The 13,449-nt window shown below is 36.5% G+C and overlaps 1 long non-coding RNA gene across 1 annotated transcript in view; it reads right to left on the minus strand.

Annotated features, from left to right (window-relative positions):
* Positions 1-279: 279 nt before the first annotated feature.
* The window catches only part of LOC121168586, a 219,083-nt gene continuing 205,913 nt past the window's right edge, over positions 280-13,449 (minus strand). The window contains exon 3 of the long non-coding RNA XR_005885732.1: positions 280-430. This is a non-coding gene — a long non-coding RNA (uncharacterized LOC121168586). The remainder of the gene's footprint in view (positions 431-13,449) is intronic.

Raw genomic sequence — 13,449 nt, forward strand, 5'->3', positions numbered from 1 at the left:
ATAGAAGTGGCAAACATTTGTGGCAATATGAGAAGCAGCCATATTTAACAATAGTTAGACAAGGCCACAGAAGTCTCTGGAAACGCTGCTCTGTGAATTATACCTTAAGAATACTTCCTTTCCAAAGATTAGAAAACAAATCTTTTGGTTACAAAATTCTTAAAGTATCTATTTATGTGTTCAGGCAAGTTTTTGATAGAAATAAGTATATCTACAGAAATCACCAATTCTTTGACCAGCAACAGGCATTTGTTCTGGTTCTCAGTACCTTTGGTTTTATGGAGATTATGTATCTGTTTCAGCCACAATAAGGAAAGTTCCTTTAGAGAATCTCTTGTCCATGATCCACATTCGATATCCTGGCATGTCCCACATGCATGATGTGCAACACACAGTAAGAACTCCTCTAATTTCTGTGAACAAAAAAGACCTGTGCAGACAGAAGAGAAATTCTTTCATACAATGCCCAGCAGCCATGGAAATGAGATTCAACACCTTTTCTAAAGTACAGAAAAACTGTGATTTAAACAGAGTTCTTTCAGGGGTTTTTTCTAAAACAATGCCTTTCATCACAGATATTTCAACTGTTATGGTGTTTAACCTGAGAGAAATCACAAATGAAACATGTCACTTACTAATCCAGCAATGGAAAGCAAACATTGCAATTGGGTTTGAGAAAGCAGATTCTTTCCTCTACCTGAGCAATACAGTGTTATCAGCAGACATTCTCATTATCGTGTGGTTATCAACTCACTGGAGCAAATGAAAATTTCATGAATACCTAGCAAGTTTCTAGAGATTTAAAACATGTTATGTGCAAGGTTCTCGTTTCTTATTACAAACCACTTCCCTTGACTGGCATGAACTGAAGCAATTTGGACCACTCTTCACTACAAAACAGTTCATCGTTTTTAGTCATTGCCAATTTTGATAAGGTGCAAATATTTATGTGGCACGGGAGGAATGGAGCAGAATGACTATTTTCATTCTACATTTGTCTAGAAACTGAATTTTTAAAACATGCAAAATGAATTTAGGGGCCCGGAGCAGTGGCCTAGCAGCTAAAGTGCTTGCCTTGAATGCACCTGGGATCCCATATGGGAACCAGCTCTAATTCCGGCAGCTCCACTTCCCATCCAGCTCCCTGCCTATGGCTTGGGAAAGCAGTCGAGGACGGCCCAAAGTCTTGGGACCCTGCATTTGCATGGGAGTCCTAGAGGATGTTCTTGGCTCCTGGCTTTGAATCGGCACAGCTCTGGCCAATGCATTCACTTGGGGAGTGAATCATCAGACGGAAGATCTTCCTTTCTGTTTTTTCCTCCTCTCTGTATATCTGACATTGGTGGAAAACTAGAATTGGAAGCCAGAATCCAAAATCGAATCCAGACACTCTAGTTTGGACTGCAGATATCTTAAATGTAATTCTAAACATCTGCCCTGTTCTTCTCATTCTCAAGTTAAGATGGGAACTATGAGGAGGGAGGACTGGCATGTGGCACGGCACTTAAGGCACTGCTTGAGGGCTTGTAGCCCCTAGTGCAGCATATGGTTCATTCCATTCTCAATCCGACTTTCTACGAAAATGCACCCTGGGAGGTGGCAGTACTTGGGTCCCTACTACTAAGGTACAAAATATGGATATGGTTTCAAATTCCTTATTTCTGCCTGGCCTAAACTCAGCTGTCACACACCTGGGAAGTAAACCAATGAATGGAAGAGTTTTGTTTTGTCATCTGTCTCTGTCTCCACTTCTAATGGACTAAAAGCAAATAAATTATTTCAAAAAATATTTGAGAAATCTTCCAAACATTTGTGAAAATGATATAAATGGATAATACTTTCCATGAAGTTTATGAAGAACTGTTGTTTGTTTTGTCAGCTCCTAACAAGATAAAGAAATATGATTTTCTACTTTTTTTGTCACTTATGTATATATACAACTTTTTTTTTAAAGATTTATTTTTATTATTTTTTTTATTGGAAAGGTGGATATACAGAGAGGAGAGACAGAGAGGAAGATCTTCTGTCCGATGATTCACTCCCCAAGTGAGCACAACGGCCAATGCTATGCCGATCTGAAGCCAGGAGCCTCTTCCAGGTCTCCCGCGCGGGTGCAGGGTCCCAAAGCTTTGGGCCGTCCTTGACTGCTTTCCTGGGCCACAGGCAGGGAGCTGGAAGGGAAGCGGGGCTGCCGGGATTAGAACCGGCGCCCAAATGGGATCCCAGGCGTGCAAGGCGAGGACCTTAACCACTTGCGCCACCGCGCTGGGCCCTATATACAACTTTTGAGAAAGTTTGAAGGGTTGAGGATGCAACAGAGAATTGTTGATGCATTTCAACAATCATGAAATGTAAGTGGTTCTGAGCTTTTAAATTCAATAAACATAGGGAACACAGCTTCTAATAAAAATTGACCTAAGTGCTTATAGTTCAAAATTAGCAAGACATCAGCTCCTATCAAATGTCTTCTATCCGTAGGGTCAGGAATGTGGTGTAGCAGATTATGCTACCACCTGAGATGCTGATATCCATACAGCTGCTCCACTTCTGATCCAGCTCCCTTTTCCTAACATACTTGGAAAAGCAGCCGATGATGGCCTAGGTACTTGGGCCCCTGAACCTGCATGGCAGATGGTGGTGGATGCTCCCGACTCCTGGTTTGGGCCTGGCTCAGTTCCTGCCTTGACAGCCATTTGAGCCCTGAACTAGAGGAGGAAAATCTGTTTCTGCGTGTTTTCTCCTTTCTGTAACTATGCTTGTTGAATAAATGTTTTTTTAAAAATTCTTTCTAATCTTTCCATTATATTTTATGGACCAATGTAATAAACAAGAAGATGACACATCTGTAATGCAGACAGCACATTTCTGTAGTTAATGGCACTTAGTTGAGAGCAATCCTTTTAGACAGAAGGGACTCACAAAATGAAACTAAGATTGCATCAATGATTTCTACATTATATTACTAAATAATACTTAAAATTTTAATTCAATTTACAAAACTTTGATATTTGAATTAAATGAATTAAATTTCTATTCATTAAATGGAAATGAATGGAATTCACAGTAAAAAAGTATATCCATTTGCATTTTTTAAAAAGCTAGTAATTGAATAAACCTAAATGTAGCTCAGCTGTAATTCATATTTGACAGTATTTTTATGTTTAAAATTTAAATGTTATTAAGTATACATTATATAATTCAATGTAATCAGTAACAAATTTATTACACAGATCAATAGAATGGAACTGAGATCCCAGAAAATAATCTGCGTACATATAGTCAAGTTATTTTTAGTAAGTGAGGCCAGAACATGCATTATGGATAACCTTTTCAATAAACAAAAATTTCACAGCCAAATATATGAATCGATACATGTACATGAATGAAATAAGAACTCCAGCTCTCAACATGTGTGATAATCAAGTCAAGATGTATCCACAAGCTAAAACTGATGTGTGAAACTGTGTAACTGTCAGAAGAAAATGTAAGGGGAAGACATTGATGTAGATGATGACTTCCTGGATAAAACTCTCCAAGTGCAGGCAGCGAATGCAAAACCGGGCAAATGGGATTATACCAAACTCAAAAGCTCTTCACAGCAAAACCAGCAATCAATACAGCACAGAGATCCCTCCAAGAACAAGGGAAACTATTTTTGAGTTACTTTTTCTTGACAATGAATTCACAGAGTATACCAAGGATTCAAAAAGTCAATAACAATAGCAACCAAAAATGAACCAGTTTAAAAAATAAGCAAAAGATATGAATAGTTTTCAAAACAACAAATTTATATGGTTAGCAAATATATGAAAACAAAGTTCAGTACTATTAGACCTAACAACAATGCAAATCACAACCACAATGGCCACAATGAGCTATCTATCACCTCATCCAAATGGCCATTGTCCAAGACAGGCACAGATGGTGGAGAGAAAGGGGAGATAGGGAAGTGGCTTTATGCTGTGGATGGGAATGTAAACCAGCATTGCACTGTGACAAGTAATAGTATCGTGTTAAATCTACAAACAGACCTATCATATGACCCAAAAATCCTGCTACTGGGTAAAAAACCAGAAGACATGAACTCAAATTTTATCATAGACAACTGTTCCATGATTTGTGTAGCTAAAATATGGAACCAACCACGGAATTAGCCATGGTGTCCATTATGTAGGGAATGGATAAAGGAACACACCAATAGCTATGAAGAAGAATAAAATTTCATCAATTTCAGAAAAATGTTTGCAACTGGAGGAATAAACTGTTGGCTGAAAGAAACCAAGCACAGAAGTCAAATATCACATGCTCTCCCTTAAATGTAAAAACTAACATTAAAACTAAAAAAATAAATGCCCATGTGTATGAGCTTTGCTGAAAAGTTAGTGTTTTATCAAACTTTGCTTTAAATCTTTCTCAAACAAATTGATAGAAATTATATACTAGTATAATCTTCATGACTTTATAACTTCTTTAACAATTTTTAAAAGATTTCTTTTGCTTTTATTGCAAAGTCAAATATACAGAAGGGGGAGAGACAGAGAGGAAAATCTTCCATCCACTGGTTCACTCCCCAAGTGGGGCAACAGCTGGAGCTGTGCTGATCTGAAGCTAGGAGCCCGAAGCTTCTTCCGGATCTCCCATGTGGGTGCAGGACTCCAACCAAGACTTTGGGCCATCTTGACTACTTTCCCAGGCCAAAAGCAGGGAGCTGGATGGGAAGTTGGGTCACCAGGAAATGAACCAGTGCCCATATGAGATCCTGGGCATGCAAAACGAGGACTTTAGCTGCTAGGCTACCATGTCAGATCCTTTATTTAACAATTTTTAAAAGAATTATTTAATTTCTTATTTGAAAGGCAGATTCAAAGAGAAGGACAGAAAGAGCGAAAGAGAGAAAGAGAGGGAGAGAGAGAAAAAAAGCCTTTCATCTGATGGCTTACTTTCCAAACAGTTATAACAGAGTTCAGCCAGTCTGAATCTAGGAGCCAGGAGCTTCTTCCAGATTTCCCACATAGGGTACAGGCGCATTAAAGACCTGAGCAATCTTCCACTGCTTTCCCAGGTCATAATCAGGCAAAGGTATTCAAAGTGGAGCAATCTGAATATGAACTAGTACGCCTATGGAAGGTCAGTGTTGAATTTGATGATTAGACTGTTGAGCCACTATGTCAGACCCTTGATTTTATAACTCTTTTTAAATTAGCTTATATAAAAGTATAAAGAAATTTGTTATATTTCTAAGTGAATAAATTCTCCTGTTCTCCTCCATCATGACAGTCAGAATAATGTTAAATTGCTTCCATAATCATTGCTTCCTAGTGTTCACACCTGTATGTGATTCCCTTCCTTTGAAAAATGTAAACAGGACATATGATTGCTTTTAAACAATAACATCAGTGAAGTTAGTGAAATGTGACTCCTTTGAAGACATTGTAATGTTCAGAAGACATTGTAATACACAAAAATCTATTGCGGGTATAGACACAATATAGAGAATCTCCATACCTGTATTTGCATACACTATTTGCAGTGATTACCTGACAAGGGGCTAGAGGCCTCTAACATTGACAAAGAGGTCAGAGCTGCTCCGTTCCACCCAGCAGGAATGCCGCAACCATCTGATTGACTTTGGGAGCAAATTACGTCCCTGAGAGATTGCAGGGCTCAGGAATCCCAGCCAAACAAGCTGACTCAGAACGACTGACATTCCTGAGAGAAGCTTTCACATACTACATGTGCTGCTCTAAGTAAGTCTGTGATCATTTGATAAGCAGCAATAGAGGACTATGAATTAACTGTTCTGCAGTACCTGTCTTCAAGTCTAAGCATGGGTAGTGATAGCTACCTATATGTTCATTGTTTTTGCACCCAACTATCCACTTACTACTCATATTTTACTCTCAGGGTCATGGTAATAATGAAAAGACAAAATTCTTATTAGTGTCATGGGGGAAATTTTAATGATAACCGAAGTCATCATAAAATAATTCCACAGTTATTATTGTGTTAAGTGAATTACAAAGGATCAAGAACATCAGAAACACTCCTTCAGAGATTTGCTAATAGACATGTGTTAAAACACACACACACACACACACACACACACACACACACACAAAACCTCTTGAAAATAAGAAGAGAATCAATCTTATTTAGTAACATTCGCCTGTTTCTATCATATAAAAACTCCCAAGCACAGTAAATTTTACCATGAAAGAGACATCATTTAACCATAGGTTGGAAATATGTATCATCGACCTTAGCAACCTAATTCAGGTAGGCCTCTAACAACGTTAAGCTTCAAGTTGCGTTAAAGTTAAGTGCTAAATGGACAGTGGTGGTAATTTGAAAAGCAAAAAATCTGGAAAAACAGATGGAATATCAAAGGTCTTGAACCTGATAGAGTTTCTGTGTTTGAAGAAATAAAACAGAGTGTAGCTACAACTCAAAGACCAAAGTGTCAGAAATTTAAAAGGGGAGAGTACGGACTCCACTAGCATGGACTGTGGAGAAACATAAGGGGGCAGACTTTTTTTTTTTTTTCTAAAGCTCTGGAATCACGGGAGATACGAAGTCCCACACCCATGGTGTTCCCAGGGTCATATGTGCAATGTTAACAATTGTAGAGTTTGGCCTGACCGTGAGAAGAGATCATTGCATTATCACCGGCAAGAAAATACCAACTTCTACATGCAAATAATAATTATTCTTCAGAAAAAAAATAATTTTAAAAAAGCACATAACAGCTTATGGGGAAATCAGAGCTTATTATTTGCCCATGTGTCAATGTAGCTGCACTGTGATTATTCTGAAGCTAGTTGAATACATAGAAATTGTCAAGTCTGTTAGAATGTAGTAACTCGAGAAATTTTTGTGATTTCTTTTCCTTTTTTTATTTATTTTAGAGATTTATTTTATTTTTACTGCAAAGTCAGGTATACAGAGTGAAGGAGAGACAGAGATGAAGATCTTCCATCCAATGATTTACTGCCCAAGTGATCACAATGACCAGAGCTGTGCCAAGCAGAAACCAGGAGCCAGGAACTTCTTCCATGTCTTCCATGCGGGTGCAGGGTCCCAAGGCTTTGGGCTGTCCTCGACCGCTTTCCCAGGCCACAAACAGGGAGCTGGATGGGAAGCATAGTGGCCAGGACATGAACTGGTGGCCATATGGGATCCTGGCGCATTCAAGGCATGGACTTCAGCTGCTATGCCACTGCGCTGGGCCCTTCTTTTATTTTTTATTACTGTTATTTAAAAGAGTTTGTGATGCAGATAAAAACTGAGAAATTATCACCATAAAAATGTTGTTTAAAGTTATAAAAGACAATATTGCTAGGAGATAATGAGGTGGGTAAGGAAACAGTGCTCAGGTTAAAGCCCCATGTGGAGCATCAAAATGCAAATACTGAGTAGAATAAAGGAGCCTTCTTTCTCCAGAAGGAAGCTTCCGCCTGAAAACTTATGTCATAAAATAAAGGAATGACAAGTTCTGTCTTCAGGACAGATGTTGAACTCCCACCTGGATTACAGAATTCATTCCTAAGGTCATCATTATTAGAATTATGTAGAAAATTAGGATAGAGTTCAGGGAAAAGTAATGAGAATGATTAAAGATGATGTTGATATATGTATGAGAAAAGATTAAAAACTAGAACTTGGTGCTACAAAGACTATAGAGAATTCCAAATAAAATCTCAAAAAAAAAAAAATAAAAAGAGATTAACAACAACAACAAAGAGACCATAGGGAAAATTGGGAAATAGATTTAATTGCTCTCCTAGAGTTTTAAATAAAGGGATTAAATATGAATGGGAAATAAATATTTTTGACAGTTGAAAAAATAATAGAAAAATAACAATAAAAAATAGTAGTCTCTTACCAAAATAATAGAGCATACTAGAAAAGGGAACCCTGACAATGAGAACATTTAATTTGTGGAAAGCCTCTATGTTCAGATTACATAGAATCTCCATGAAGTCAGAGAATTCTTTAAATTTTTCATTTATACAAACAAATTTTATTTCATGACACAAATTTAGGAATATAATGATAACCTTAAAGTTTTATGCATTAATATTAATTTGGCTCATGATATAAAATTTCAAAATCAGAAATATGAGACAATATTGTATGTATATTTTTATATATCTCATTATAATCTAGCTTATTCCAATGTCATATAATCACTTTATATACTTCTTGTACTTATGCTTGTATTATGGGTAATTCCAGCATATTTGAAATTTTACAGAAATAGAAGTACTATAATCATCTTAATGGTTAGAGTACATCCAACCTAATTATGGCTTTTATAATAATTTCCTGATAATAAAGAAATAATGTTATTTGTGTCAAAATAATGCTTTTTAAAAAATCCTATAATTATGCTGTCACGAAATAAGATAATAGAGTTATTCTGTATCACCTCAGAATGATGCGTTAAAACAGAAAGTCTCTTTTTCTAAACTAACATGAAACACCAAACAGAAAATGGTTGTTTGTTGTGTTATAACACTGTGCTCACTGTATTTTTTTAATCATGTAGCATTCCTAACAATACTCTGACAAGTGAGCCCAGCAGTAATTTAGCAGACTGGATCTGAGAGGGATTGAAATTCTCTGTAATTCGGGCTTTTACATAAGTAAATAAAGCTTTAAAAAATAAATATCAACAATTAATCAAATGAATTTGTAAGCTGTTAGCTAGTTCATCAAATTAAGACAATTTCAAGCCACCAGGCAATTATAAAATTGCTATTGTGTATCGTCATCTTTCTGAAGAAAGATTCCTTTGATGGGCATAGATTCATTTCAGACCTTAATAATTCACATAAAAAGTAATTTATACTCAAGACGCCTATTTTAGAACTTTTCAAAGTTCATTTTTTAAAGGGACCATGAGAAATGACCATTACATTTATTTAGTGCTTTTAACTAAGCATACAATTTCGATTTCATCTTTTGGGAATTATGAGAACAATGTGAAAAATAATAGTGTGCCAGAGTAAAGAAAAAAATCAAGCTGGGTGATATAGGGCAAGGAGAAAAGATCAAAGGATTATAATATGTTAATATTTGCACAATTTTAAATATCATATTAATATGCTTTATTCCATTTACTTCTCATGCTAGTGCACACGTGTCAGTCCCATTTCATATGAAGACTCAGAGAGTCATGAAGATAAGTGATCACAGCCTCACCTAACTGTAAGGACCATGACTGAAATTAAAAAATAATTAAAAAATAAAGAATGCATATTTATACTTCAAGTTCAGTTCCCTTTTCCCTTTCTACTGGAAAGGATCTAATGCAACATTTTCAAACCAATGTTATTTAAAAGATAAACATAGTTACAGGGATAAGTCACTGATGAGCAGGTAAAACCTTTAGAGTTACCAGAAAAGAAAAAACATAATTTCCCAACAATATTGGCAGCAAGGCCATGTTGTCATGGGGGATTCTTTCTTGCGACGCTAGCAATGACCGCTTGCTTTTCCCTCTGCTTATTCTGAGAGAACGTCTTTGTGCCAGTTACATAGAAAAGAGCCAAGTTGCCCCTAGAACTGCCAGGGTGCTTCCTGCTGGCACCCCGCAGGGATTCCCTTGCAATGGATGGGTGCATTGCTGAGGGAGCAGGCAGAGTGGGGAACAGTGGAACACAGTTGAGTGATTGCCTTCACTAAACATTTGTGTAAAGGGACTTTTTATAGTTCATACTAAATAAAATTTTAAAATGTTTACTTGCTGTAACAACACTGAAATTCTTGCAATTTTTTTCACATGAACTTTTATGAATTTTATTGGCCTCCCATGTGTTTGTGTATTTTCTCATCGGATGATCATAACTGAATTATTTCATATGCATTTATATATTTTATGTTATATTATTTATTATATTTTACACATTTATATTCATGTATTTCTACACAATGTAAATATTATTGGAAAATCATCTAAATGTACTATATATATATAATATTTTATATGGGGTTGTAACTTTTGGTAAAGTAGTTAGATTCCTACATATCATATAAAGGTGCCTGAATTAAAGTCCCAACTCGGTTTCTGATTTCAGTTTCCTCAAAATGTGCAGTGCGGAAGGCAACAGATGATGTCCCATGTAGCAGGGTCCCTGGCAGCTATGCGAGAGATGCAAAAGGAGGCCTTGGTTCTTGGGTTTGGCTTAGTCTATGTTCCATTTCTTGCAGGCATTTCGGGAGAGAAGCAGATCTCTCTCTCTCTTCTCTGTCCCTTCCTTTCTTTATTCTTTCTACCTCTTGAAGCCAAATATATAACTTGGCATTCCAGAATTTCTCTGATTTTACCTCTGAAAGGACACAGCAGCAGTGATTTGCTGTTTTAAGCAATACATAACATTGTAGTGTGATGGAGGACCTGGAGTAGAGATGACGTCGCAGCATGCACCTTAACACTGGTTGATGTTAAAGCCTCATCACCACGAGTTTGAAAGGGAAATTATGCTTTTAAAAAAAATTCCCTGAGTTACCAAAAGCTGACTCCATTGAAAATAACAAGATTAGAGTGTGACCTGACTCCTTCGATTAGCTAGAGTGTGAGCAGGCCCAGCTGCAACTGGGAAGAGGGCAGACAATAAATCTGGGAGCCAGAGGGTAGTACAGCCAGTTTAGGCTGAACACGCAGTGAGAAACTGAAACACATTTGTGCTTGTCTTGGCTGAACGCAATGTAAGTACTGTATGAAAACCCAAAGAAAGCTTTCTGCTCTGATGGGTCTTTGTCTCTCTATACCTTGGGACTTGGCAGGATGCTTTTGGGACCACAAAAGTTAACTGTTAGGTCTGAGCAAAAATTCACAAGAAAAGAAAAACAAATAAAGCAAAGACACACCACTAAATACTGTTTTTTGGATTATTCTTGTTAGTTTTATATTGGGCTTAAAAAAATCACATTGAATTCCTACCATAAAGTTTCTTGGCATCATGTAGAATTTTTTAATAATTTAAACAACCAGTGTAACAATTAACACAAAAGTTTAACATATACTAAATTAAGTAGCTCTTGTTTGTTCATTGCTGGATCATTTTAATTCATTATTGAAAATATGCTTTATTTTCAGTCTTTCTTCAGAATCATAATTTTCTATGATCATTAAAAAATGAACACTATTGGGCCCGGCAGCATGGCCTAGCAGCTAAAGTTCTCACCTTGAAAGCACCTGGGATCCCATATGGGCGCCGGTTCTAATCCCGGCAGCTCCACTTCCCATCCAGCTCCCTGCTTGTGGCCTGGGAAAGCAGTCAAGGATGGCCCAAAGCCTTGAGTCTCTGCACCAGCATAGGAGATCTGGAGGAAGTTCCTGAATCCTGGCTTCCGATCGGCATAGCATCGTCCATTGCGCTCACTTGGGGAGTGAATCATCGGACGGAAGATCTTCCTCTCTGTCTCTCCTCCTCTCTGTATATCTGACTTTGTAATAAAATAAATAAATCTTAAAAAAAAATGAACACTATTTTACAAGCTTTTACTTTTTTATTCTGTGTAAAAATGAGAAAACTTTCTTATTACATGAAAAAAAAACATTAAGTTATTTAAATATTAACTTTTTACATTTTGCATTACAGAATATAATATGATAGCATATGTATTATGTTACTAAGATTCTATTGATCATGTTTTTGAGGAATGGCACGTGTGGCACAGTAGGTTAACCAACACTTGTAACACAGGCACTCTTTATCAAAGCACCAGTTCAAAGGCTAGCTACTTTTCACTGCTGCTGTACATCCCCTTAAATGAAAAGTCACAGTACAAAATCAACAACAGGAAGAAAAATAGAAATTTACAATGCCATGAAGTTAAATGACATGTTACTAGATATGACAGTCTCCTTTGCACAGCTACTATACATCTCCTTAAATGAAGAGTCACAAAACAAAATCAACATCAGGGAGAAAAAAGAAATTACCACCACCAAACAGTTAAATAACATGCTATTAAATGACTAACATGTAGCTGAAGAAATTATATTGTTCTTCACTTTTTTCAGCTTTAGAATGAGTGCTACTACACCCATGTCTCCATGAATGGTTTGAGGCATGAAGGAATTTTCCCTTGAGTTAAGGCATTAATTAGAACAAAATGTCCCACCTTAGAAGTGCCTGCATTCAATATGCAGCCCTGATTGCTGACTATAACTTATCACTGATTTAGACCATGAGAAAAAGCAAGTGAGACTCAAGTGGTTCGATTCCTGCCACCACATGAGAGACCTAGGTTGACTTCCTGGCTTTGAGCTTTGCTTTTTGTCATGCCTTCCCTCCCCATGTGACGCAACACACTGGTGACTGCAGGCATTTGGAGAATGAACCTGCAGCTGGAGTAATTTCATTATCTCTTTCTTTGTGTCTCACTTCCTAAAAATGATATTTATTGTAAGAAATATATAAGACACTGTACTACATGGGAAATGCTGGGTGATATGTGTCTCACACAACAAAGATTATTATTATCTAAAGCAAAGCAGATTAATTCACAGATTGTTTTGGAATGGACAGTAAATGTTTGGACTGCAGAATAAATAGTTCTCATGTCAAGAAAGCAAAGATACATATCTTATTTTGGGCTTCTATCAAGTCTAGAAAAACTCTTATCACAGTGTCGGGAATGATTAACCATGGATGACTACGATCTTCCTCTTGCCTTGGATGAGGCTTTGGCAGAGCAGAATAGTTAGTGAAACAACAGCTTATTGTTGACTTGTCTTATTATTAGTCAAAAAAGCTGTATCACAATTTGAAATAATATGTCTTGAGTATAAGTTCTTCCATGTACTGTGTTTAACTTCTGGGGATTTTGTGCCTGAGAGTTACTTTTGCCATATGTAAAATGATGATGATATATAAGTCTCTTAACTATGTTAGAATTAAAATGACATAATATATGTTATTGCCATAATAAACTGGACACGATCTTTGTTAACAAAAATAGAATTCTGAATCTATCAAAAAGATTATTTCTCTAAAATATAATTAATAAGTAACCTATTCTAGGATGGAGCAAACGAGTTTATACTAAATATTGAAGTAACACAGGGACATGACAATTGTCAGAAAGCACACAATAATAGGTGTTTCTGAGCACATAGAGAAATTGGAACATTTCTGCATGGTTAGTGGGAATGTAAAATGATAGAACAATTGTGGAAAACAGTGTGTCAGTTCCTGAAAAAGTTAATAACAACATTAAATTTCCACATGAATCAATAATTCTACTTCTGACAATATACTCAAAAAAATTGCAAGTCTCAAAAATATTATACAGCTGTGCCCTTAGCAGTTTAAGGTACAAATGGGTAAAAAATGGGAGAAACCAAATTGTCCAATCATCATGGGTGATTGGATAACCAAAATGTGATCATATACAATGGGATGTGATTCAACATTTAAAAAGCAAAAATAAGTCCTT

This window comes from Ochotona curzoniae, unplaced genomic scaffold, assembly GCF_017591425.1.
Source record: "Ochotona curzoniae isolate NIBS_2020 unplaced genomic scaffold, NIBS_Ocur_1.0 scaffold_1037, whole genome shotgun sequence".
NCBI lineage: Eukaryota > Metazoa > Chordata > Mammalia > Lagomorpha > Ochotonidae > Ochotona > Ochotona curzoniae.